The sequence below is a fragment of the Phascolarctos cinereus genome, unplaced genomic scaffold (genome assembly GCF_003287225.1).
Source record: "Phascolarctos cinereus isolate Bilbo 61053 unplaced genomic scaffold, phaCin_HiC Scaffold_5;HRSCAF=322, whole genome shotgun sequence".
Lineage (NCBI taxonomy): Eukaryota > Metazoa > Chordata > Mammalia > Diprotodontia > Phascolarctidae > Phascolarctos > Phascolarctos cinereus.
The window spans coordinates 343,366,080-343,392,304 of NW_027555958.1; the positions used below are offsets into that span (position 1 = coordinate 343,366,080).

At 36.7% G+C, this 26,225-nt stretch overlaps 1 protein-coding gene across 3 annotated transcripts in view; it reads left to right on the forward strand.

Annotated features, from left to right (window-relative positions):
• CHRM3 (cholinergic receptor muscarinic 3) overlaps positions 1–26,225 on the forward strand; it is a 625,193-nt gene that overhangs the window by 569,608 nt on the left and 29,360 nt on the right. Inside the window, exons 1-2 of one of the 3 annotated variants that reach the window (XM_020982040.2) lie at positions 17,152–17,346; positions 19,290–19,368. The exons of the other annotated variants lie outside the window; for them this stretch is intronic. The gene's annotated coding sequence lies outside the window, so the exon portion shown is untranslated. Of the gene's footprint in view, positions 1–17,151; positions 17,347–19,289; positions 19,369–26,225 lie in introns of those variants that run through there. 3 annotated transcript variants of the gene reach the window in all.

The window sequence follows — 26,225 nt, forward strand, 5'->3', positions numbered from 1 at the left end:
AGTAACAAGAGAAAAGACTTAATTATTCTTAAAAACGAAACAAAACTGTAGTGGCCAAATCATGTAAGATAATCCAGTATTGTGAAGAGAATTTGACAGAAGATTTCAGTTTTATGTGTCCCATTCCACTGGGCTGTTTGTTTTTATTAGAGTACAGGGCCTTGCAAGGCAGGATAATTTTAATAACAGTATAATAAGAAAACACACAATGTTATGTTGTGGTAAAGAGTGACTGATTTATGGGAAGTAGACCATTTCAAAGATAGGGAAATTAAATCCTGTGAAGTATTCCTTTCTTGAGGCCACAAGTGTTGTATATAGTAGAGCCAAGGGAAAGAACGTAGATGTCCTCAGATCCGAGAACTACTGCAGTAAGCCACTTTTTCAGTTGGTTCTCATTATGAAAGGGTGCCATTCACAAGGCAAAGATGATTGATCAGTCAGCAAACAAAAAAGAGTTTTCTTGAAAATTTCAAAGTACACACAGAGCAGACTAACTCCCTAGAGTGAGGATACCTCAATTTTATATGCCACATTCCACTGGAACAGCTAAGTCATTGGAAGTCATCAAGTGGAAATTATAGTTAAATGATGTAATTTTTCAGGTGCTGATGCCAAAAGATAAAACATGTAAAAACAAATAGCAAGGAGAAGTACAGATGAGTGGGAAGAATTGTATTTAAATAAGTGTGAGGTAGAAAGGTTTATAAGGAAACTATTTCAGTGAGTGGGGCAGGAGATGAGACCTGAAATTGAAATGGTGAAAATGTGAAGGGAGAAAGTAGAAGGAAGGTGGGATTTGATGATGAATACTAATAAGAAAAAGAGACTCAAAAGTAGTTGGCCACTAAGTATAGATGTAGGTGTGGAGGAGAGAAAGGGAGTAGTCAAAGACAATTTCAAGATTTTGGCACTACAGAAAATAGAGATGTCAAGGGAAAGAGCAGTTTCAAGAGGAAAGATCACAAGGCCTAGAGTTTAAAGTGGTACTGGGACAGCTGATACTGGTGGACATGTGCAGAAGGCTATTTGTTCAATAAATGCTTGATTAGTGAAGATGATGGCTTTGCTTAACTCTGATTCACTTAAATCCAATTCATGAGCAAGTCAAGACATTCCCTATGGCATCACTGGCTCTCTTCAAAAACAAAGGATAACTTGATTGGTTAGAAAATCATTCCTTGCCCTGACATCAAGGTCTTTGATTTCCTCAACTTGAAAACTCTCTCTACCTATACAGATCATAGTCCTTAAAGCTTTAATAGCTTAAAATTGCACTAAGACCTTGGGAACACCATGGTTTTAGAAATTTGCCTGAGTGTTGAAGAAGTTAAGTTCATATAGCTAGCAAGTATCAGAGGTGTTCCGCAACCTAAAAGAACTGAAGATATAGTTTGAGAAACAATATGGCCCATCCATGAAACAACTTGGGAAAAAATTACCAAGGAACAAAAACGAGATAAATTGTGTATAAATACTGAAGTTTCATGGGGTAAAGCAGTGACCAGAGTACAATGATATTAGAAATGACCCAACTGAAATTCTATCTCCTCACCACAGAGCCTTGGCTAAATCACACCAACCTAAAGTAAACTCTCCTTTCTCTGAACTCTAATAGCAATTATTGTCTATTAAATTCACACAATCTTGGGACATTTATTCTACCGGTTTTTTGAGCCATTATTTAAATATACTAGATTGTAACTTGAGGCCAAGGATTATACTTTGCTTTTTTTTTTTTTTATATCCTCCCCACCACCTGCCATGGTGCATTGTTCATAGTAGACACTAAATATTTATTGAGTGGAAATATTAAAAAATCTTCATTATCCTGTGTGTATATGTATGTATATATATATATATATATATATATATATATGTTTGTTTATATAAATATATGTGTGTATATGTGCATATATGTGTATATATGTGTGTTGTGTATGTGTTTGTGTGTGTGTGTGTGTGTATGTGTGTATCCCCAATTAAGCTACAGGTTTTTGAAGGAACTCTTTGTCTTATACTTAAAACCATAAAGCCATAAAACTTTATATCTAAAAGCAACATTAGTCTTTGTATCCCCTGCAGTACTTGAACATAGTAGGCATTTAATGAAAACAAAAATTTTAAATAACTGATATTTCTATAGTGCTTTAAATCTTTTAAAACACTTTTAATAGATCATCTTATTTGAGCCTCTGAATAATCCTGCAAGGTAGGTAGGTAGAGTAATTATCACTATTGTATAGATAAGAATAATGAAGTTCAGAGAGATTTAAGTGATTTGCCCATGATCATATTAAAACAGATTCAAACTCAGGTCTTTTTAATTCGTTTCCAGTATATTCTCCACTTTTCCATACTGCCTCTTTAAGTACTCAAGCAAGAATTTTGAAACAAGTAAAATATAAATTGAATCATGAAAATAGTTTTTTTACATTTAATAGTTATTAAAATGTATAAATACAATTCTGGTTCACCAAATACAAACAGAACATACGTGTGTGTCTGTGTCTGTGTCTGTGTTTGGGTGGGTGGGTATGTTATGTGTTTATTTGTGGTTCAGATAAATATTTATGTCAGCCTTATTCATTTCCAGTTTAAGCAAATAAGCATGGTTCAATCCACATTTTGATGCACGGTTTCTCTGTCTTAGAGAAGACACTTTTTTAGATAGATTATAAATGTAATTGTCATGATTTACTAAAGACTATGGGTAAATAGTAATCATGAATTCCTCAGTATGTGGGAGAGAGTGGTATGGGAGGGTGAGAATGGAGAACAAAATGAGAGAGAAGAAAGTTTCCATGAAAGGAATATCTAATAAATAGAACCAGTAAGTTTGCATTGCTTGCAAAGAGTACAGATGTGATTTCTTAGTCCTAAGACCATCAATATCAATAAAAGGGGTCATTTTGTCACCAGAAGAAATGGAGAGTAATATGGTCCAAACCTTTCATGAACACTACAGTACTCTTATTATCTTTGACTTCCTGGGATCACTTGAAGAGAAACACACTTATTTGAGAAGGCACCAGAGTGAGATTTTTAAGCTTCCAAAGTCATCGGGACTTTCAAATGGTGGACATCTTTCTAAGTTTATGCAACTTTATTTCCCTTTTATGTGATAAAAACTATCAGAAGAGAAAGTAGATCAGCAAATGGAAATTCTCCTAAAGTATGATTGCTTCAGCAAATTTCCTCCTTTGACATGATTTTCATTCTACTGAACTTTTGGTTTTTCATAAATAATCACTAAAATGACCTTTGACTTTTTGTTTGGAAGTTATTAAATGGAAATTCCATTTGCAATATTATTTTTATATTGGCACCCAAGAAAAAAGTGAAAAATGCAGATATAAATAATGAGTATTAAGAAATAGCACATAGAGATAGACTGATCAACTCCTGTAAGCATAGTATGCCTGAACATGTAAGCAAAAAATTAAATTTATTGTTTTGATAGTTATTAATTTGTTTTTGAAAAGTAGTTGATTTCCTAGTAATAAGTAGAGAAAACCAGTGTAACTAAGGATCTTAGACCATAGCAATTTCCATCTGCAAAACAAAATCTGAGATTTATTATAGCAGGGTCAGGGAAAGGGAAGTACACATTATGAGACAGTTTAGATTACCTACAATGCTGTTTACATTCACATATGGATCTCATTCTATTCCTCATTTTTGGACCAAGACAAATGCCCTTTTATAGAGCTTCTACAAGACGTCTGAACTAATGGACTAGCTTAGAAGGCTCCCTTCCTAATATATTTTAACACTTTGTGTAGTAGGCATTCCTCATTCATTTGGTTTTGCTAGTCTGATCTCTTTTGAGTGACCATGTTTCTTATCAGAGAGCTCAGTGTAATCAATACAATGTCATCTTCAAACAGCACTAAACTTCACAATCTAGAGGGAGAGCTCATCCATTTGGACTTCATGTTGAACATCCATGATAGCTGCACAGATTTTTGGTGTTCACATTTCCATGTTTTATGTCTCATTTGCTATTGGTAATGAAACAATATTGTTGTCATTCAGTTTAAGTCACGTCTGACTCTTCATAACCCCATTTGGGGTTTCTTGGCAAAGATGCTAAAGCTGTTTGCCATTTCCTTCTCCAGCTCATTTTGCAGTTGAGGAAACTGAGGTAAACAGGGTTAAGTGACTTGCCCAGGGTCACACAACTAGTAAGCATCTGAGGCTAGATTTGAACTCGGGTCTTTCTGACTCCAAGCCTGGCACTGTATTCACTGTACCATCTAGCTGCTCTATAGCAACACAATAAAATAGCATCAGCAACAAAAATTCCCAAAAACTAACAAAATCTTGAACATGTTAGATACTTAATAAATGTGTTGAATTGAATTGAAATTGACTATCTAGAGAACCAGTTCTTGAAAATGATCTCACTTGTATCACTGTTTTCCTCTGTATGTACCCAGTCACACCCAGCTATACTTCCTGATTTCACTTTCTTAAATTTTGTTTTCATTTATTTAGCATACTATTATTAATGATGAGATATCAAGGTAGTAACAATTTTATTTCATATTTCATATTTGTTTTGTTCTTTCAGTTTCGTTTTTAAAATGCTCTCAGGGCAATCTTGCTTACTTGGGTCCCATTCCAAGCCTTCTACAGGCTCATTTCCCTCCTATTGTTTTGTTTTGGTTTTAGCTGTTTTGTGAGGTAATCTACTCATAACATGCCATCTTCCTTCTCACTGACATTTTTTTCAAATGAGTTTATATCCTAATTTGATGTTATCTTTGTCTGCTATGTCCTTCTGGTAGGCAAAAAGATCAAGTGTTGGTTGGTTAAGGTGGTTTGGGAATGTTTTTAGTCTCCTTGCTGTGACAATTATTTATGTCAGCTAAACTTATTTAAGAAATGACAATGATCAGAATCAAATTCTTTGTCTTCTTCTGTTTCACTTTTTTCAGCATCAACAGAATCTGTAAACAAGTTTTATTTGTAACCGTAATTTCATGCAATGTCTTGTCAATGTAATTCTTATCCCTTGTCTCATTTTTAATTTAATATTAATTTTTACCATTTTTCAAACCAGTTGATGATCTGAATATACATATGCAGTTAATCCAAAAAATAACTTCCATTTGATAATCAATTGCTTTTTGTCTATTAAGACAGTCTCATTTTTTTTAAATATAGTTTGGACTTGCCAAGTCTATGACCTTCCAACTCTTTTCTTGAGGAAATCCTTCATAACATACAGGTGAAGGACTTCTTGCTAATCTACAAACTTTCAGCTGCTTTCCTTTCTTGATCCCAAATCACATTTTCTGTTGGATTTTTTTTCTCTCTTTCCTTGTGTCCATTTCTGAATCAAATGCAAGGCTTGGACTTGTTGGCCTCCAAGGACCCTTCTGGCTTAAATCTTTAATTTGTGATTAATTGACTTGTTTCAGGAGCAAGATGCTAATAACGGTTTCATTTTCCTTTTTTTTTCTATTTTTAATAGTTTAGGTGCATTTACTATGAGATAGAGAGATGGAAAATAGCACAGTATCAAGACTCCTCAATTCACAGTTTGACACTCAGAGAAAAGGCTCAACCTTGTGCTTCACTGGTCTTGTCGTTAGTTGCTCGTGTTTACACATCTGTATCTCTCTAGGGAAGGTAAGAGGTTGGCCTCCTCCTGGATTCCTTCCCTCCCCACTCTCATGCCTTCAACACCTATAATCTAGAGATCTCTAAGTGGTTTATTTAGGGAAGTATGGGATTTTCTTTAAAAGGAAGATAAATAATCTTTAGGTTCAAGGAAGCCTCACCAGTTAGAGCAGAATAAATGTTAAGATATGTTCTCCAAGTCACTTGGAACTCCTGTGTCAGTCATCAACATTCACTGCATATACTAAAAGAATTAGTAACTAAAATGGACCATGCTAATGAAAACATAGAATGGATAGATTGTGAATTATTAAGCCTTCATTTTACAATGGTGTTTTTAATAAAGTTCAAAGATGAAACTACACGGAGGTCTTTGTAGGCATATGGAACAACACACATTAACTTGGCACACCTCCTGAGCTGCAACAGCTTTTTTGAAATGGCACCTCCTCTGTGACAACTATTTTCCATTCCTGACCTCCCACACCAGTTTGTAAGACATTTCCCCTCACACTACAGACAGCACTTTCTTTGCAACTATCAGACATACTTAATTTTAAAAAAAGTTTCGTTAATATTTTTTGAACCTTACTTTCATTTTCCAGTCACTCTCACTACACACACACACACACACACACACACACACACACACACACACACCCCTCTTCATTGTGACTATAAAGTACAATTTAGCAAAAACAAATCAGTACGTTAGCCATATCTGCCAATGCACGCCTCATTCTTGCCTATATTCCATGACATCTCCAAGGAAAGGAGAAAGGTTTCTTCACAGAGTTCACCGTCAGCTCTCTGAAAGTCACAATTGGTTGTTGAATCGATCTGAATTTTGAAGTTTTTCATTGTTGTTGTCTTTATGATTATGGTTTTCACATAAATTGTTTTCCTTGTTCGGCTTATTTTATTCACCACATATCAATTCATGTGTCTTTCCATGTTCCTATAAATTCTTTATATTTATATTCTTTGTATTCATTTTATTTGTTGTACAGTTGTTTTTCAGTCATGTCTAATTCTTTGCAATCCCATCTTGGAGTTTTCTTGGCAAAGATACTGGAATGGTTTGCCATTTTCTTCTCCAGCTCATTTTACAGATGAGGAAACTGAAGTAAATAGAGTCAAGTGACTTGTCCAGGGTCAAACAGTTAGTTAGTAAGTATCTGAGGTCAGATTTCAACTCAGAAAGATGAGCCTTCCAGGGGCAGCTAGGTGGCACAGTGGATTCAGGAGGACCTGAGTTCAAATCCGGCCTCAGACACATTACTAGCTGTGTGACCCTGGGCAAGTCACTTAACCCCATTGCTTAGCCAAAAAAAAAAAGAAAGAAAGATGCGCCTTCCTGACTCCAGGCCAAGCACTCTATCCATTGTGCCACCTAGCTGCTCTTTGCCATTTTACAGCCTAAGGCTATTCCATTCATTCGTTTACTACCGTTATTCAGCCATTCCCTCAATTAGTAGATATCTACTTTCCTTTCAATACTTTGCTACTACTACAGAAGAATTAAGACTGTTATAGATATTTCTGTAAACATGACATCTTTCTGTCTTTGATTTCTTTTGGGTTTATATTGAGCAGTGATATTGCTTGGTTAAAGAGTGCGCACAAGTTAATGACTGCTATATCTGCTATAATTGCAAATAGTTTTCCAGAATGATTGGATCAATTCCCAGCTCCACCGGCACATTAATGTACCTGTCTTCTCATAGCCCTTCAAACATTTGCCATCTTTGTCTTTTATTATCTTTGCCAATCTGATAGGAGTGAGGTGAAACCTCAAGGTTGTTTCATTTTCATCTCTCTTATTATTTTTAATTTGTAGCATTCTTTAACATTGTTGATAACCTGCTTTTAATGTACTTTTCACAGATGATCTAATATATACTGTTTATATTTAGATATCAGGTCTTATCTGTGGTATATATCTTCTCTAGTACTAAACTTAGTGATAGCTGGTGTCAGGCCAGTAGGTATCACTTTCAGTTGGAGAGGTTTAAACAAGTGCTTCATAACTTTCTATTGTAAAAAGTGAATCATTCCCTATTGTGTGTGGGTAGGATTTGGGGAAAGGAGTCTGCACATATTAGATGATTAGTAAATATTGTTGAATTGAATGTCTCAAAATGTGGGCAACTAAATCAATCAAATAATGACCTACTGCTGGCCAGGCACCATTAGGCCTTTGTCTGATTCTTCATGAGCCCATCTTGGAGTTTTCTTGGCAAAGATACTGGAGTGGTTTGCCATTTTCTTCTCCAGCTCATTTTATAAATGAGGAACGTGAGATGAACGGAGTTAAGTGGCTTGTCCAGTGTCAAACAGCTAGTAAGTGTGTCTGAGGCTGGATTTGAACTCATGAAGATGACTGTTCTTGATTCCAAGCCCAGCGCTCTACCTACTGTGCCACCTAACTGCCCTAATTGTTAGGTCTAAGGGTTGCAAAGATTCCTTGCCATCAAGAAGCTTCTATTCTATCAAAAGTATCAGGGAGAAGCAACTTTTCAATCACCAAAGTCAATAAGTCAGCATGTCATCAAGCATTTGTTAAGTGCCTACTATGTGCCAGGCAAGGGGGGGAAAGCCTCGTTCCTCCTCAAGGAATTATGAGTATGTATTTTGTGATGGCACTTACTGTTTACAAATCACTTTTATGTGCATTGTCACATTTTATCTTAACAATAACGTTGAGAAATAGAAAGGACTATCCCTGGATTGAAACATCACTGCCCAAGGGAATATGAGTCTCAAAACATCACAGGGGACTAGAATCGTCCTAACCATCTACATTATTTTCACTATGTTAGGAGAAGCGTTCTATCATCAATCTCTGATTTTTAGTGAAAGGGTGGGAGGGCTGAGAGCATAATGAGACGGGGTAAGGAAGACAATCGACTACACGCTAATGACCCTCCAACACCAAGCCCTTAATTCTCTTTTTTACTAGCCTATTCCACACACTGTAAAAGAAACACAGAAAAACAAAACTCTGAAGTAGTTCACAAAAAAGAATCCTTCTACGTGGGTGAGAAATTAAATTGCCTAGCAGTAGCCCTGGGTGCTAATGGGGAGAACAGAAGGGAACAGCAGAAATGATTATGTAACAATTTAAATGTCCTTAAATGATACTGCTGCATGAGGATAGCCTAGAACAAACTTCTACTTTGCATGCTTATCTACTACTGCCATACTGGGTGCCATGGTTAATTCTGGGCAGAGTGTATCTAAGCGACCAATCCACAAGTAATAAAGAAGTGCTATTTCTCTTTCTCAATAAACAAAGCAGCCCAAACCAGGTGTGCGTTCCATAGTAACATTTTGTATTTTTTCCTCACCAAAAGCATCAGGTTATACCTGTCAGGCTCAGTTAGAAGGGTTTGAATTTCCCGTTGTAGCCAGAGGGTGATTCCCTATCCTTTGTGAGTGGGAAGGTGGGGAAGAGGGCTGGATCTTATATAAAATTGGCAGGCAGCAGCCTCTCTTAAAGCCCCCCTTTAGCTAGGTAATGCACTGCTGTTTCTAACTAACCTGTAAATAACCGGAATTCTCACATTTTTATAGCAAGATGGTGAAAATAATAGTAACAGTTTTTCCTTATGCAGTGCTTGAGGATTACAAAATGCTTTATGAACATTTTACAGATTAAGAAACTGTAACTGTACAAAGTTGGGTGTTTGGCCCAAATTTAAATAACTAATTAAAGGCAGAACTGAGATATAAACCCAGATCTGATCATTTTAAGTCCATTATATTTTCCAGTGATATCCCCATAGTCATTTCCAAATTAACAAAGCTAAAAGAGAAATCATTATCTTTCGTCCTAAACCTACCTCTCATCCTAACTCCCCTACTTATGTTATCCTTGAGTCACCCATGTTTGTAACCCTGGAGTCATCTTCAATTATATCTTCTTCCTCAACCCCCATATTCAGTCATTTGCCAAATCAAGTTAACATGTCAAGAAGAATTTTTAAAGCACTTACTATTTCAGGGACTGTGCTAAGCACTGAGGATACAATAAAAAGGGAAAAAATGATTCCTGCCCTCAAAAAGCTTACATTCTAACAAGGAAGACAGCCTACAAACAACTATACACATAAAATATACCTACATGCATGCATACCTACATAGATATATACATGCACATGTATACATAGTGAATTGAAGATAACCTCAGAGGGAAGGTTCTAGCATTAAAGGGGATTGGGAAAATTTTCTTAACAAAAGGTGAGATTTTAGCAGAAGATTGAAAAAAGCCAGGGAATCCAGAAGGTATGGGTGAGAAGGGAAAGCATTCCAGGCATGGGGGATTCTAGTGAAAATGCCTAGAGTCAGGAAATGGCGTGTCTTGTGCAAGGTACAATAAGGAGGCCAGTATCACTGGATTATAGAGAATATAGAAGGGAGTAAAGTGTAAGAAGGCTGCAGATGTAGGAAGGGGCCATGATATAAAGGGCTTTAAAAGCCAAACAGAAGACTTCATATTTTATTCTTTGAGCTGTTAGTTTACTAAATAGGGGAGTGACATGTTCCAACCTAAGCTTTAAGATTTTGGCAGCTGAATGGAAGAGAGATTGGAGAGGAAAGGGACTTGAGGCAGGGTGATCAATCAGAAAACTTTTGTAATAGTCCAGGAGTGAGGTGATGGGGACCTTCATCAGGGTGGTACTCATGTCAGAGAAGAGAAGAAAATATATAAGATATATTGTAAAGATAGAATCAACAGGATTTGGCAATAGATTGCAAGTTAGAAGAGAGGTGAGAGTGAGGAGTTAAAGATCAATTTTTTTTGAAAGCTGGGGTAGCTGGGAGGAAGATGGTGCCCTTGACATTAAAAGGGAAATTTGGAGAAGGGGAGAGCTGGAGGAGGGGGTAAAAATAATGAGTTCAGTTTTGGACTTGTTGACTGTAAGATGTCTCTAAGACATCCACTTTGAAATATCCAGTAAGGAGTTAGAGATGCAAGACTGAAGACCAGGAATGGGGTTAGGGCTAGATAAATAAATCTGAGAATCATCTGTATAGAGATTATAATTGATGGGAGCTCATAAGATAAACCAGTGAAATTGCAGAGAGTGAAAAGAGAAGAGGATCCAGGACAAAACCTTCAGGGATAGCCACAGACTGCAGGCGTGACCTGGATCAAGATTCATCAAAGGAGTTAAAAAGAAATATTCAGACCAGTAGGAGGAGAACCAGTGCAGTGCTATGAAACTTAAAAAGAGCGTCTGAAGGAGAAGAGGGTATGGATAGTGTCAGAGGCTCCAGCGAGGTCAAGAAGGTTGAGGATTGAAAAGAGGCCATTATTTTTGGCAATTAAAAAATCAATGGAAACACATTTCTGTCTTTGCAACACCTCTTGCATCTCTCCCCTTCTTTTCACTCACACAGCTACCAAACTATTTCAGGGTCATTATCACCTCTTCCCTGGACTATTGTGATAGCCTTCTTGGTCTCCCTGCCTCCAATCTTTCCCTTCACCAGTTCAAAGTGCATACAGCTGTCATATGAATATTTCTAAGGCATAGTCACTTTAATGCTCAAGAAGTTTTACTGGTTCTCCACTGCCTCTAGGAAAAAATGAAAACTCCTAAATTTGACATTTAAAATTATTTACAGTCTGATTCTGGCTGTCCTTTCCAGGCTGCCTTCACATAATTCTCACAAACTATATTCCAGTCCATTGGACTATTTGATATGCCCCATACATCACTTTCCCTCCCCCATGTCTTTTCATGTTCAGTAGCTCACACACTTCCTGCTTGCCAAGATCTATGGATGTATTCAGGGCTTCGGTTAAAAGAAAGGTATAATAACCCACTATTTTTTGACTCGGTCTCTTATCTCAGCCTCTAATCATACAAGTTCAGTTGTGGGAACACCTACAGATTCTAGTTCTTCTTCCTCCACATCCCATTTCTAGTGGTTAAGATATGGTTGGCTATATTGCCCCAGAGTAAGTAGAGAGGAATAGGAGTTCCCACAATTACCTTCTGTTATTTTAGCTTAAATGACCCCAGGCTTGAAAGTTTGGTGGCCTTCCTAAAACAGTCCCCACCCCCCCATCCAAAACAAAACAAAACAAAAAAACAAAAAACTTATGTGATTTCAAAATTCCATGGCACTTTGCATTGATCAGACAACATCTGAAGTAATCATTCCAGTTCATTAAAAAATTAGGCCCAACAGTTTGATTAGGAGTCTCAAAGTCATATTATATGAGACAATTGAGGAAATTCTGAGAATTATGGATTTTAGAAATGAATGAAACTGTAAAACAATAATATCTAACATTTATGTCACACTCTCAGAAATGCAAAGAGATTTATGTATATTATCTCATTTGTTCTCATGTATTGTTATATATACATTTCTAGTCTTCCCATGTACTTTCCAAATGAAGTCGTTGTGGGTCAGAGAGGTTTAGGGATTTTCTTCAAAGTCAAGTAGCTATTTAGTGGTTCAGCGAGGGCCAAAATCCAGATCTCCTAACTCTTAATTCAGTACTCTTTTCATTATGCTACCTCTTAAAGCTATTTAGAAACTTAGGCAGTCAGATATTTGGTGACCTAGCTTTATTTATTACCTATGTACCAAACTCTGTGTTTAGCACTGGAGCTACAAAGTAAGGCAAAAAACAAAATAAACAGGAAAAAAAAATACATACTTTCTAGGAGCTCCCAAACAAATGGGAGGAAACAACATGCTTACAACTATATACAAATGAGGGCAGGATAAACTGCAGGTAATCTGAGAGGGAAGGCCCTAAAACAGGCCTGCATAATCTGTGGCCTGCCAAAGGATCTTGAGCAACCTGGGAAAAATGTAGAGGCCTGCCCTAAGATTAGAGGACTGGGAAAGGCTTCTTGTAAAAGGTGGAACTAGTTGAGATTTAAAGGAAACCAGAGAATCCAGGAGGTAGAGAGGAGGAGGGACAAGGTTTCAGACCTGGGGGATAGTCAGAGAAAATACTCAGAGTTAGGCAACGAACCATCACATTCAAGGAACAGCAAGGGGTCTAGTGTCTCAGGATCAAAGATTGCCTGGATTGGAGTAAGGTATAAATCTGGAAAGGTAAAAAAGAACCAGGTTATGAAGGGTTTTACAAACCAGAGTATTTTAGACTGGATCCCAGAGGTAATTGAGAGTCAGTGGAGTTCGTTAAGTACATATGTGACCTGGTCAGACTTGAAATTTAACATCACGATGTCTGAGTCAGGATAGATTGGAATGGGGAGAGACTTGAGGCACAGAGACCAACCAGTGGGCTATTTAAATGGTCTAGGTGTGAATTAATGAGGGCCTACATCAGGGTGATGGTAGTGTCAGAGGAGAGAAAACAGTGTACATGAGAGATGTTCCTATGTTATGAAAAGATTGGATATGGAAGGGGAGAAAAAGGGAGAAGTTAAAGATGGTACCTAGAGTGAGAACCTGGGTGACGGATGTCATCCTCAGTGATTGTATGTAAGTCTGGAAGAGTGCAGGGCTAGGTGAAATAGTAGAGAGAACTCTGGACTTGAGGTCAGGAACATCTGAATTCAAATCCTGATTCAGATGCTTACTGGCTTTGTGACCGTGTAGGCAAGTCACTTAGCTTCTTTTAATCTGTTTCATCATTTGCAAAATGGGGCTGATTATAGTACATACTCAGAGGATTGTTTTAGGGAACAGATGATATATGCAAAGCACTTTGCAAACCTTAAAGTTGTATATAAATGCTAACTGTCATCATCATCATTATTATACACAACATTTATCAAATATTTGAAGGGCTATAATGTAAAGGAAACTGAGTTCTTTTGAGTGCTAAAGAGGGCAGAACTAGAACCAATGGTCTGGAGTTACAGAGTAGCAGATTTCAGTTCAAGGTCAGAAAAAGCTTTCTTAAAAAATGTGATGAAACCAAAACGGCTTTCATTCATCCTTCAAAAGTATATCAGCAATCTCACTGATTCCATCCATCAACCTATTTCCCTCAAATGCCCCACACCCTTCATACAAAAAGAATCTCCTCTAGTTAGTAACTCTATGATGACTAAAACACTTAGAGCTCCTATAGTGGGTGTCAACTCCATGACAAGCACAAATGTTACCACAGCTAATTATATGGTTGAAATCACTTGACCATAGAGCCTGACATTAATTTTTTGGTGCTTTCCTTCAGTTTGCAGAATAGTCTTCCCTAAAGATGAAGGGACAGAGTGATCCCACATTCTTAAGTTTAGAGTCTGAACTCATTCTCCTAGAGAACAGCACACATTTCTGACATGCTCTTTCTGCCCACCAGAGCTTTTGGGGGTCTCTGGGGCTTCAGTGGAAAATTAAGAGGCACCAAGTATTCTATTCCTTCTATAGGGGGAATGTACACTTAATCATCTGGATTCTTCAAGTTCATCAGTAAGTCTGAATATTTATCTTTGATGATTTCACCAAACATGTAAGTATTACCTTATGTCTTCACTCTTGCCTACCTGATCATATTACAGTCCCAAAAGTCTAATTCTATTATGAAGCCTTTCCTTATCCCAAAGGGAATTCTCTTGATTGCAAAGTTAGAAAATGAGTTCAAGAGCTAGACCTGCTCCTTGCTAGCCATGTGATTTTAGTATATAATTTAACCTCTTTGAGCTTTGGTTTTCCTCTTTATAAAATGCAGATAATAATAGTAGCATTTCCACTTCCGCAGTTTTGTTGTATGGAAAGTGCTTATTGTATAGAAAGTACTTTGTGAATTTAAAAATTTTACATGTGTATGATAAGATAAAAATATAATTAAAAATAAAAATTGTATGCCCACACATATACACATACACATGTGCATATATTTATATATATGTACATACGATATGTATGTGCTTAAGTGTATCTTTTCTCCGTCCCTTTCCATCAGTCTCTCATCTTCTCCATGACCTGATATGTTCCAACCACCAGATCCAAAGTACGTTAATTAATTAATTGATATCAACTTGGAATGAAGTTGCTTTCTAGTTCCATGTAATAGGCCTTTGTCCTTGGCCCTATTTTGTTCAGAAGTTTTGAAGTTACTTTTATGAAGCCATAAATGGTCTGCTTATCAAATGTGCTGGTGACACAAAGATAAAGAAAAAGATAATATATTAGATAACAGATCTGTCAACCAAAAGGGGCTTGATAGGATAGATTGGACTGAATTTAAAACAGATAAGATGAAATTTAACAGTAATAAATGTCAAACCTTCACTTACATTAAAAAAAAATTGACATTACAAGTACACAAAGAGGGAGACATGGATAGATAGCCTTTTGATCTGAAGTTTTGATGGAATGAAAGACCAATATTATTCAACAGTGTCATATTGAAGACAAAAAAAGTTAATGTCAGACTACATTGAGGAGGATAGTTTTGAGAAATAAGAAGAGGTAATAGTCTAAATGTACCCTGCTCTGGTAAGTTCACATCTGGAGGTCTACGTTGAGTTAAAGACACTAAAATGTGGAAAGAACATTGCCCAAGATTAGGGCAGACAGAATTGTAAAAAGCCACATGTCCTTTCCCATGTAAGGATCATTTGAAGGAGTTTAATATGCTTAGTAAAAAGAAGAGATGGGGGGAGGGAGGAAGGGAAGGGGAAGAGGAAGAAGAGGAAAAGGGGAAAGGAACATAATAGATACCTTCAAGTATTTGAAAGAGTTATCATTTGGAGGAAGGGTACGATTTGGTCTTGGACCCAAAGAACAGAACTGGGAGCAATGAGTGGAAATCCCTTAGCAGTAAATTTAAGGTTGATATCAGGAAGAACTTACTAGTAATTAGAGCTACATACAACTGGATTGGGGTGCCTTGAGAGCTAGTGGATTTCTCTCACTGGAGGTCTTCAAACAGGCTGGATGTTCATTGTTCATGAATGTTATAGTGAGTTAGAAACAAAATTAGATAACCACCTGGACTTGTGATTCTTCAAGGCCTAGATTTATGAAATTAAATTTAACAAAGATCAATTTAAATCTTTGATAATACTTAGGTTAAAAAATCAAACACACAATTATAGGGAATGAAGGAAATATGACTAAACAGCAATTCATATGGAAAAGATAATGGAGTTTTGGTGGACTACAAGTTCAATATGAGCCAACAATGAGACATGTAATGATCTCATATGGTCATAGGCTACATTAGTGGAAGTGCAGGATAGGGAGACAGACTGTACCTATGATTTATTGATAAGGGAAGCAAAGTTTGGCTGTAGATGTTGGTGCCCTCTCTGTGGAGGTCTTCAAGCAGAAGTTGGTGACCACTTATTGGATATGCTAGAGTGAGGATTCCTTTGTGTATGGGTTAGATTAGATAGCTGCTGATGTCTCCAGTAAAACTCAAATTTATGGGAATCTATGATGCTGGCCTGCCTTCACTAGTATAGGTAGGTACTTTATCTGCAATTGATCATCCTAAAACATTGCCTAGAGCACTAAGCAATTAAGTGACTTATCAAAGATCCTATACCAAGTCTGTGTCAGAGTCAGGACTTGAGGTCTTGTTGCTTTCAAGGTTGGCTCTACCCAATACCCCATGATGTCTCTTTGAAAGAGAGAATGGCAGAATAACACTCTAGTGTTTAGAATAAGGAAGGTTACAGTCCTTCCTAACAGTATCCCAGAATATCTGGAAAGTTGTGGTCAGTTCTGCGGCACATATTTTAGGAAAGACATTGACAAAGAAGACTACATGCTTGGGACTGTGATTCAAAATTATAACACACAAGAGGTAGGCAAAGGGAAATTTAATAATTATCTTTGAGTTTTTGAAGGGCTTTCACATAGAGGATTGATTAGACCTTGTTAACTTGAATGTTATGGGGGAAATTAGAAGTAATGGGTTTCTGAGAAACAGAGTTTGGCTACATATGAGGGGAAAAAAAAGTCAGAGCTTTCCAAAAATGGAATTGGCTACCTCAGGAAACAGCATATTCTCTCTCAGTGGAGCACAAACTGAATGAACACTTGCCAAGGATAGAAGTGTCAAACTCCCAGCTGGTAAAACTCTGCCCTAACCAGTGTAAAACATAATTGGAAAATAAAAAAAATATATATGATGTAACATATATAATGTTAATTCATGTTTTTTCTAAGTCAATATGTGGCCTACAGATTCATTTCTATTTGATTTTTACATCATTGTTATAGAAGATATCCCTGCTCAAGTAGGGATTAAACCAGATGACCTCTGAGGTCCCATGAACTATGAGATTCTGTAATTGAATTAATCTTTCTTCAACTAGAATGCAAGCTCATGTTATGGAAATACTATTTTTACCCTTAAATACCTTGCATTATATTAAATCAATGTCTTAAAATGTTTCTGGAAATGAGGACAACAGTGAGATTCTATGATTCTATGAGACATGAAGGAATATGTAAAAACCAAGTATTTAGCACTCACCTTATTGACTTTTTCTACAAATTATTTTCTATACATATTAAGTCATTTGGAGCTTTTAAATGGAAATTATATTAAGTTATTGTGCTTGTTTCTACTTTTCTGACAGTTCAGCAATCTTTATCATTAGTGAGTCATTTCTTGACCTTTACAACTGGTTCTTCTGGGCTGATTGGAAAAAACCACCTGTATGAAGTATCACTAGGAAGGTTCACAGAACGGAAGGAAGCTATAGTCCCTGAATGCAAGGAGCTGATCTTCAAAAGAGAAGAAATCATACAAAAGTATGCAAGGCTAACAAAGAAAATAATATATTCTATTCCCTTCTGGATGCAAATCAGCACACAGCTATAATTCTGTGTAAATATGTTTTTTCACATACATGAAATTATTGTGAGTTATGAAGAGATTGCTAGTCTATTTAATAAACAGATTGTGGTTCTCTAAATGAGTAGAATTACACTTGATCAGACAGGAAGGACAAGGTGAAATTTTGTGCGCTAGTTTCCTGTGCAGGCTTTCAATTAAGTCACATGGTAAGGATTAATATTGTTTGTTGAGTGTCAGCAATGTAGTTGGCAATATGCTGTACATATGACACTAGTCTTTTCTGGGAACACAAAACAGACAAACCGTTCAAACACAAAATGAATCAGCCAAGAAAAAAATGTCAAAATCTCAGAGGTGAGAGGTTTCTGGGCATTTCTATTTGCAGATCTTGGGTTCATCCCTCTCCCCAATCTCTACCTCTATACCTAGGTTTTTTAATGGTCCTGAGTTAATAGCAAGAACTCTCAACCATTTAGTTCTTAGGATTAAATTGTGTGGGCTTGTCTAACTTTCATAGAAAGGAACTGCTTTAAGGAGATCCTGTTTGTTCTTCATGCAGGCTATCCCAAGGGTCTCAATGCAATTCTAAGGTATTTAAAGCTTAGATTTTTGGAATACCCTGTATATTTCCACTGAATCATGGAAAGAGGGAAACATCACCTATGTAAGGTGTGTTTACACCCTAGTTTTGACTCAGATGACATTCATAAGTTTTAACCTAAGGCACACCTGATGGAGTGTCAGCAATATAGTTGGCAATATGCCAGACACATGACACCAGTCTTTTCTGGGAACACAAAACAGACAAACCATTCAAACACAAAATGGATCAGCTGAGAAAAAATGGCAAAATCTCAGAGGTGAGAGGTTTCTGGGCATTTCTAGTTGCAGATCTTGGGTTCCTCTCTGTCACCCCATCTCTACCCTGGGCTGGTATTCAGGGAAGGTAAAGAGGACTCCCCCATGACCCAAATTCAATATTTGTATGTTTTTAATAGTTCTGAGTTAATAGCAAGAACTATCGACCACGTAGGTCTTAGCATTAAATTGTATGGGTTTGTCTAACTTTCATAGAAAGAAACTTCTGTAAGGAGATCCTATTTGTCATGCAGGCTGTCCCAAAAGTCTTCATGTGATTCTAAGGTATTTAAAGCTTAGATTTTTGTAACACCCTGCATATTTCTACTGAAGCACAGAAGGAGGGAGAGATCACCTGTGTAAGGTGTGTTTATGCTCTTGTTTACCTGACAACTATGGGTATTTCTAGTGGGGGGGATTAGCAAACCTAAGAGTTTTTTTTTTCCCTCTGCTTTTAAGGGAAGGGGTGGGCAGAGAGAGAGAAAAAATAACAACTGTAGCCACAGCTAATACGTTGATCTTCTTAATCGATGATGATGTTATGGACCCCATAAGGAGCAATCATATTTTCTGTTCTTTCCCCTGTAATGGTCATGGTTGTGCTAAATCAGTGGCATAAACACATTGAAATCCAGAAGGGTACACAATACTGTAGAGAAATGAACTTTTAACATTACGAATGCATTTACATAAACAAATAACTTCATAGATACAGCAAATGGGGTTGAACTATATTTGCAAGCTGGAGGAGAAGAGCCTATGGAAAGGTTAACTCTGAGGTGCTTTGGTAGCATTTTTCTTTATTTAAGTGGGGCATTGTTGTAACCTGTGCTGACACGTTTGCCTGGGAATAATTTCTGAAGTAAACCTAGCTATGAAGAAATGCTTGCTGGCTTCCTCTTTTTATCTTATCTGACTCTGTAGAATTTCAAATTAGAATATTTTTTATATAAAATAATAACGATAACAGTAGTTGACATACATTTGGTGCTTTATGATTCACAAAATACTTTATTATTTTATCTGATCCTCAAAACAGCTCTGTGAAGTAGACAGTGCAAGCATTACTGTGCTCACAAGGAAACTGAGGTCAAAAGAAGATTGGCGACTTATGGAAAGTAAGTAGCAAAACTGAGGTTTGAATCCAGGTCTTCTGAGAAAAAAATACAGAGATCCTTACAAGCTCTAGTTCTGTGATCTGTGTCATTGATTACTTACTAAAGCAGTGAAGCTCAGAGAAACCAACCTCTTTTTCTCATCATTATCAAGTCCCAAAGACAAGACAAAACACTTAATGAATAGAATCACAGACTCATAGATCTTAGAGCTGTGAACAACCTCAAGCAAGCATCAGGTCCAGCTTCTACCTTCAGAGTTTATATGCTGTACTTAATATGATTATTAGATGAAGTAACTGAGACCCAAAGGAGGTAAATGACTTCTACAAGATCATATGGCTTGTAAAAAGTGCCTTGTGGAGCAGACTTCTGGTCTCCGGCTTCCTAGTGCAGTACTTTTTACCATTATAACAATATACTTCTTTGCCTTAGTTGAAAAAGTGAGAAAATATGAAATTGACTAACACCATCCATTTATGTTGTCTTTTCTACATTCAATTATTTCTAAAACTAATTTAAGTGGTTACTTTAAGAGGGATGGGGAAATAAAGAAGTGCTAGGTACCAGTGACAGTCCTGGAATAGAATGAACAAAGAGGAATAGGTGAAGAATAGAGGGGGAAAAGTGATAGAAAAAAGGAAGAAAAGAAATAAGCAAATATGGTACAGTAAGGTAGTATGCCATCAATGAGAGGTCAAAGTACCACCTTGTAGCCTTAATGACTCAAGATACTTAGCCTTACCCTAAAGAGTGTCACTTAACCAGATTTAAGGGTAGGTATAAATTGTACTGTAGGTTTTTCCTGTAACAAGCCTGGCAAGTAAGTATTTTTAAAGCCTAGTCTGTGTCTCTTTAAAAAATCAAATAGAAACCAAAAACCTTCTTAAAAGCAGTATATATATACATATATACACACACACACACATATATATGTATACACATATGTATGTTTGTATGTATATGTATACACATATATACCTATGTGTATGTTGTGTGTGTGTGCGTAAGTATACATGTGAGTATGGGTATAAATAAATATATATATATCAAATATATATTATATTTAATATTGCATACATTTATACATTATACACATATTACATATATGTATAATATTAAATATTTAACATACCATGTGTGAAGAATAGTATAGCACTTTACTAGGGCAGAAAATAGTTGTATTAATGGACCACAGTAGTCCTAGATGTTGTATTATTTTCTTCCCTAGGCTAAGTTCATAATTCAAGCTTAAGAAATAAAATGAAAAGATTTGAAGAGATCTCCTTTAAATTTAAAAAATATGAATAAATAATAACATTCCTAAAATAAGTCATTCTGTCACTCTTTTTAAAGCTCTTTCAGACAGCAGAAGCTTTTTGAGGAGAAATATGAGAAAGATAAGGAATACATCCAGACATATTTAATTAATACTCTCAGAGGCTATTTAGCCATATAACTCTAACACCCAAGCCAGTTTAGTGACGAGCCTCTCTAACTTGAACTAGGAAGGCACAGTCTATTGCTGCGACTAAACTCAAAACCTGTGAAGCATCACAAAACCTTGTAGAGCTTATGTACTTACATGCTATGGCCTTAGCAAACCCAGGATCACCTCCATGCCATAAAGAATGACTTTAGTAAGATGGAGAACTATTGTGCCTATATATAAACACTGTCGGTTGTCTTCCCATTTGAATAGGTCCAGTGTGGCTTTAATATTACACTTGAATAGTGCATCATACTTGAATAAGGCAGGTTCTTAAAGGGTTGGGAAGAATAATAGCTCACATTCATATAACACTTTAAGGTCTACAAAGGCCTTTACTCACAATAGCCTTGTGAGAGAGGTATTGCAAATATGATTATCCCCATTTTACAGATGAGAAAGCTATCTAGTGTCATAGAACTACTGGGTTTCACAGCGTGGACTAGAATCTAGTTATCTGAAACAGAGCAAGCATTTACAACTTACAAAACATTTCCTCAGAACAGTACTCTGAGGCAAACAGTGTGTTATTATCCTCATTTATCAGATAAAAAAAGCTGAGACAAAAAGAGATTTTATGACATTTTCATGATCACGCAGATAGTAAGTGTTAGACCCAGGATTCCTACTTATGCCTTCCACCTCCAAAACTTGGGCCCTCTCCAGTGCTCCCCCAAGATCCTAATATCCTAATTGTCCAGTGGACATACTTTACAATGAGTGTATAGAAATAAAAAGACTCTTTTGAAGATAGGGAGAGATCCTGGAACTCTGATTTTTTTTCCTTTTTGGTGAGGCAGTAGGGGTTAAGGGACTTGCCCATGGTCACACAGCTAGTAAGTGTCTGACTTCAAATTTAAACTTAGGTCTTCCTGACTCCAAGGCTAGAGTTCTATCCACTGTTCCACCTAGCTGCCCCCTTCTGATTTCTTTAGTAGGGGGAACCCCTGGTTATGGAAACTCCCTAGAATAAGAGTTCTTAAATGAGGGTCCATTAACTTGTTTTTTTTAAATATTATGATAATTTTATTTTTATATAATTGGTTTCTTACATGTTTTATTTTATTCACTTAAAATATAATCATGAGAATGGGTCCATAGGCTCTACCAGATATTCAAGGTTCCAGGACACATACAAAAATAGCTTAATAACTACTTTCCTAGACCAATGCTTGTTAATACCTTCTCTGCAATTTATACCCTCAGAGAGTTGCCTGGCATTGAGTGGTTAACCAACTTACTCAGGAGCATATAAACAGTATGTGTCAGAGGCAGGAGCTGAACCCAGGTTGCCTTGGCTTCAAGGCCAGTTCTCTGTCCACCATATCTTTCTGCCTCTCACTGAAGACAGCAAGTAGAAAAAGGACAAGTTCAGAGTTGACTCTGTTAAGTGGCAGGCCCTATGCCTTGCTCCATTTTATATCTACCTCTCCAGACAAAAAGAAAACATTGATTAAACATTGGACATGGTGACAATTTCTAAATATCAGCAGGAAGTATAAAAATGAGGATATAACATCCTGACAGCCTGCAGTCATGCTAGACTGTGGAATATTTTTAGGATAGTGTGTATTTTTTAAAAAATAATGTACATGCTGAGAAAGATGTCATGAGCAGTTCTAAAAAAAATCAGCAGGGTTTGTTTCCCTTGGAACATAAAGCCACCTGCAAATAAAAAAAAGTATTAGTCAAAGTCCTTTTTGTTTAGTTTAAAACTTTGTAACACCATACTTCTATGCTTTTTATATTTTAGTCTTCAACCACATGCTAAGTTTGGGACCGTGAAGTTGTTTTTCTAACAGAAATTAATTTTAAATTGACCATTGCAACAGATTTATACCAAAATGATTCATATCTTTCATCTAATAGCACAAAAATTTTAAAAAGTATTATTAAGTCAGTTATTAGAATATCTACTTCTGTAGCTCTCTGTACATGTTTCCTGAGGATTATTTCTCTATGTTCTAGACCAGAGATGCAATGAATCTAAAAGTGCCACTGAGCTTGCTTTGTATATATCTGTATCTTGTTTTTTTGAATAATAGCAATGGTTTCCCAGGGGTCACAGGATAATCTAGAAATTCTGTTCAAGGCCTTTAGCAGTTAAGCCCCTTCTACCAGTCTCCACACTCATCTTTCCTTACTCCACCACATGAATGTTTGTCCTGCTTTTGATTCTGCAGTGGTTGTGGTAGAGCAGTGTGGGAGAGAGGAAAGGGGTCAAAAAAATCACAGAGTTTTTAAACCATTTCTAAACATCATCCTAGCTGTTAATACTCTAAATGTGAGATCCTTGTGCAGTGATAACAGGACACACTACTGAAGAATTTGAACAGTTTTGAAACTTGGGATCCTTTCTACAAATGAAACCAGAAGACAAAAGGAAATTGTAGCTAAAGTAACAGGCTGATAAAGGAGGTGATTCAAAGGCAATAAGAAATATTTCTTGGGACATTGGTTGTCTTATATTGCAGTGCACATGGCAAGAATTTCTAAGGATACTTACTGCTTTTGTGTCAACACTGGATGTGGAGCAGCAGATAGAGACATTATATAAAAAAACTTCATAATATAATCTTACACATGCTTTGATATTTGGTAACTTCAATGCAAACGTGAGCAGAGAGAGAAAGTGAAAAATATATTGGAAAATATATTTCAGAAATAAGAAATGAGAGAAGCCGTAGATTGGTAGTCCACATAGAAATCTCATGCCTATATATTATGATTACTTTTTTTTTGAGAAAAGAATTAGAAAGTGCTAGATATGGCAAATGAAATCTATTATTTTTTAACAGAAAGAAAACAAGTCCTTACTGATGGAGGAGTTATTTCAGAATCTGTAAATAATCAGATCACCAGTTTTTAAGGGGAAAAAACCTAGAATAAGGAATAAAAATGAGAAACATGCATCATGAACAATTAAAACAATTCCAAAATAACCTTTTTAAAGCAGTGACTGTTCTCTCCTAAAATAAGAAATGTAGAGAAAAGTATATCAATAGTGACTTTAACAATTTCATACTGGAGTTTAGCCAGTATAAATTAATGGCCTTAACCATACACCACAAGAATGCAGATAGTAATTCAATCAGCAAATATTTAGCCCTTGACAGATGAGGAGGTATATCAGAAAATATTTGTTTATGATTCAAATGTGTTTGTAAAACACATAAGGCATTCGACAAGAGAGTAAGACTATAATAGAAGGGGAAAAAATTAGAAGGAATATCTCTTCACAAAATAATGAGAAACAGTGGAAATACAAAGAAGCTTAAATAGCTGATTAATAGTTCAAATTCTGCCTCAGGCACTTAAATAGCTGGTTAAGAAGATGGTGTTTAAGAACAAGATTTCGATTTCTGACTGGCACTTCAAAATATAAGATTGATGGAATGCTGGCATTGGATAGAGTATGCCAAGCAAGTACTGGCAAGAATGTATTTGTATAAAGTCTTTCAGATCTAGTCAATAGAGCTTTAAACAGTTTTTTTTTAATGTAGGAGGTAGCAAATTGCCTATGTATATTCACCAAGCTAAATAACATGGAGTTTAACTATAATAAACGGAGAATTGCCAGCTGAGATATACACAGAAGTTCACAGCAAAGAAAATTCAAGAAAAGAGCCAGTGGTAAAATCCACAGCCCCTACTTTAAATGCTCAAAGTTTAAGCATAAGCAATGGGATTCAGACATCCTAAGAAACAAATTTAACCTCGCAGTTATCACTAAGACTTGGTGAGTGCTAGGGTATCCCAAGGACCTGGGATGATCTTTTCTCCCACTGGCTATGTTTCACCCATTGTGAAGAACAAATATAAAGATTCCCAGTCCCATTTAACCACTTGCCATCAATTATCTTTTACAAAGGGTATTGACTTCAAAATTATAGCAAGAATAAAGTTCCCATAGTATCACAGAGGCCTTCTCCCCCGCAACCAGGGCTTCTTAAACTTTTTCCATTCATGACCCCTTTTCAGGGCTTTTGTAGGTGTTGTGTGGCTTGAGGGCATACACAGTGCGAAGTATGCATGCTTTGTGTTCGGAACCAAGGCTTCTGTGAAGTTGCATGATGAGATACGGGAAAGCACTACCAGAAATAACCCCAGATTCATTAAGTGTTTGATTTTTAATTAAGTTTTGGTCCTTGCATGGTCAGAAACCTTTTATTGTTGCCAATTTTTTTGCAACCCTGTGTGGGGTCGACCTACAGTTTAAGAAATGTTGCACTACCCTGGTCTCTGGTGGGGAGTAGGCTCCAAATTTAGCTCAGTGCCTACATAGCTTTGGTTTCACCAAATTCATGAGCAGAAGGGAATTCAAAGGCTATCTCGTTCAAAGCCCTTATTTTATAGAATTGGAAACTGAGACCCAGGGAGGTTAAGTGATTTGCCCCAAATCATACAGTCCATAAGAAGCAGAGGTAGAATGTGAACCTGGGTCCTTTAATTCTAGTGTTCTTTCTGCTATGACATGATGCCTACAACTATTGTGCTTCATGTGAGGCTCTGTGATAAGCTTTGAAATAGCTGTTTCAGTGGATGGTAATCAGATGCTTGGTTACAAGGGGCTAAGACATGATTGCATGCTAAGGAAATGGAAGCATATATTGAGTTGAACAATTGTGGGTAGGCTTCCTAAGAATTTGGCAGTAGATGAGAATATATACCAATGATTTTAAGGTACTAAAAGATCAGTTGTTTTTGTTTTGTTTTGTTTTGTTTTGAGAAAGGGAGAAGTTTAGGCATGTTCTTAGGCAACTAGGAAAGGAGCCAGCAGAGAGCAAGAGATTAAAAGTGAGAAGCAATGATCAAAAGGGCCAGCTCCCAGAAGACACAGAGAGATGTGGCATGGGTACAACTGTTAGCAGGTGAAAGACTACCTCTTCCTTGCGAAAGGAAACCATGGAGGGAAGAAATGGGTCAAGGTTTAGATTTCCATTGTATGGCTTAGATAAAATAAAGGAGTGCCAGATAGAAGAAGAAGAAGAAGAAGAAGAAGAAGAAGAAGAAGAAGAAGAAGAAGAAGAAGAAGAAGAAGAAGAAGAAGAAGAAGAAGAAGAAGAAGGTAGAGGAGGAGGAGGAGAAGGACAAGCCTTTATTAAGTGCTATGTGCTAGTGCTTATGATTTGTGTTGTCCTTAGAAAACAATAGAATACAAACATTTACTATGCATTTACAGTCTAGACCACTCTGTTATTTTTGGGAGGGGCTAGGTAATGGTGTTAAGTGACTTGCCAAGGGTCACACAGTTAGTAAGTGTCAATTGTCTGAGGCTGGATTTGAACTCAGGTCCTCCTGAATCCAGGGCCAGTGCTCTCTTCACTGCAACACCTACTTGTACCACACCATGCTAGATCTTGAGGAAGAT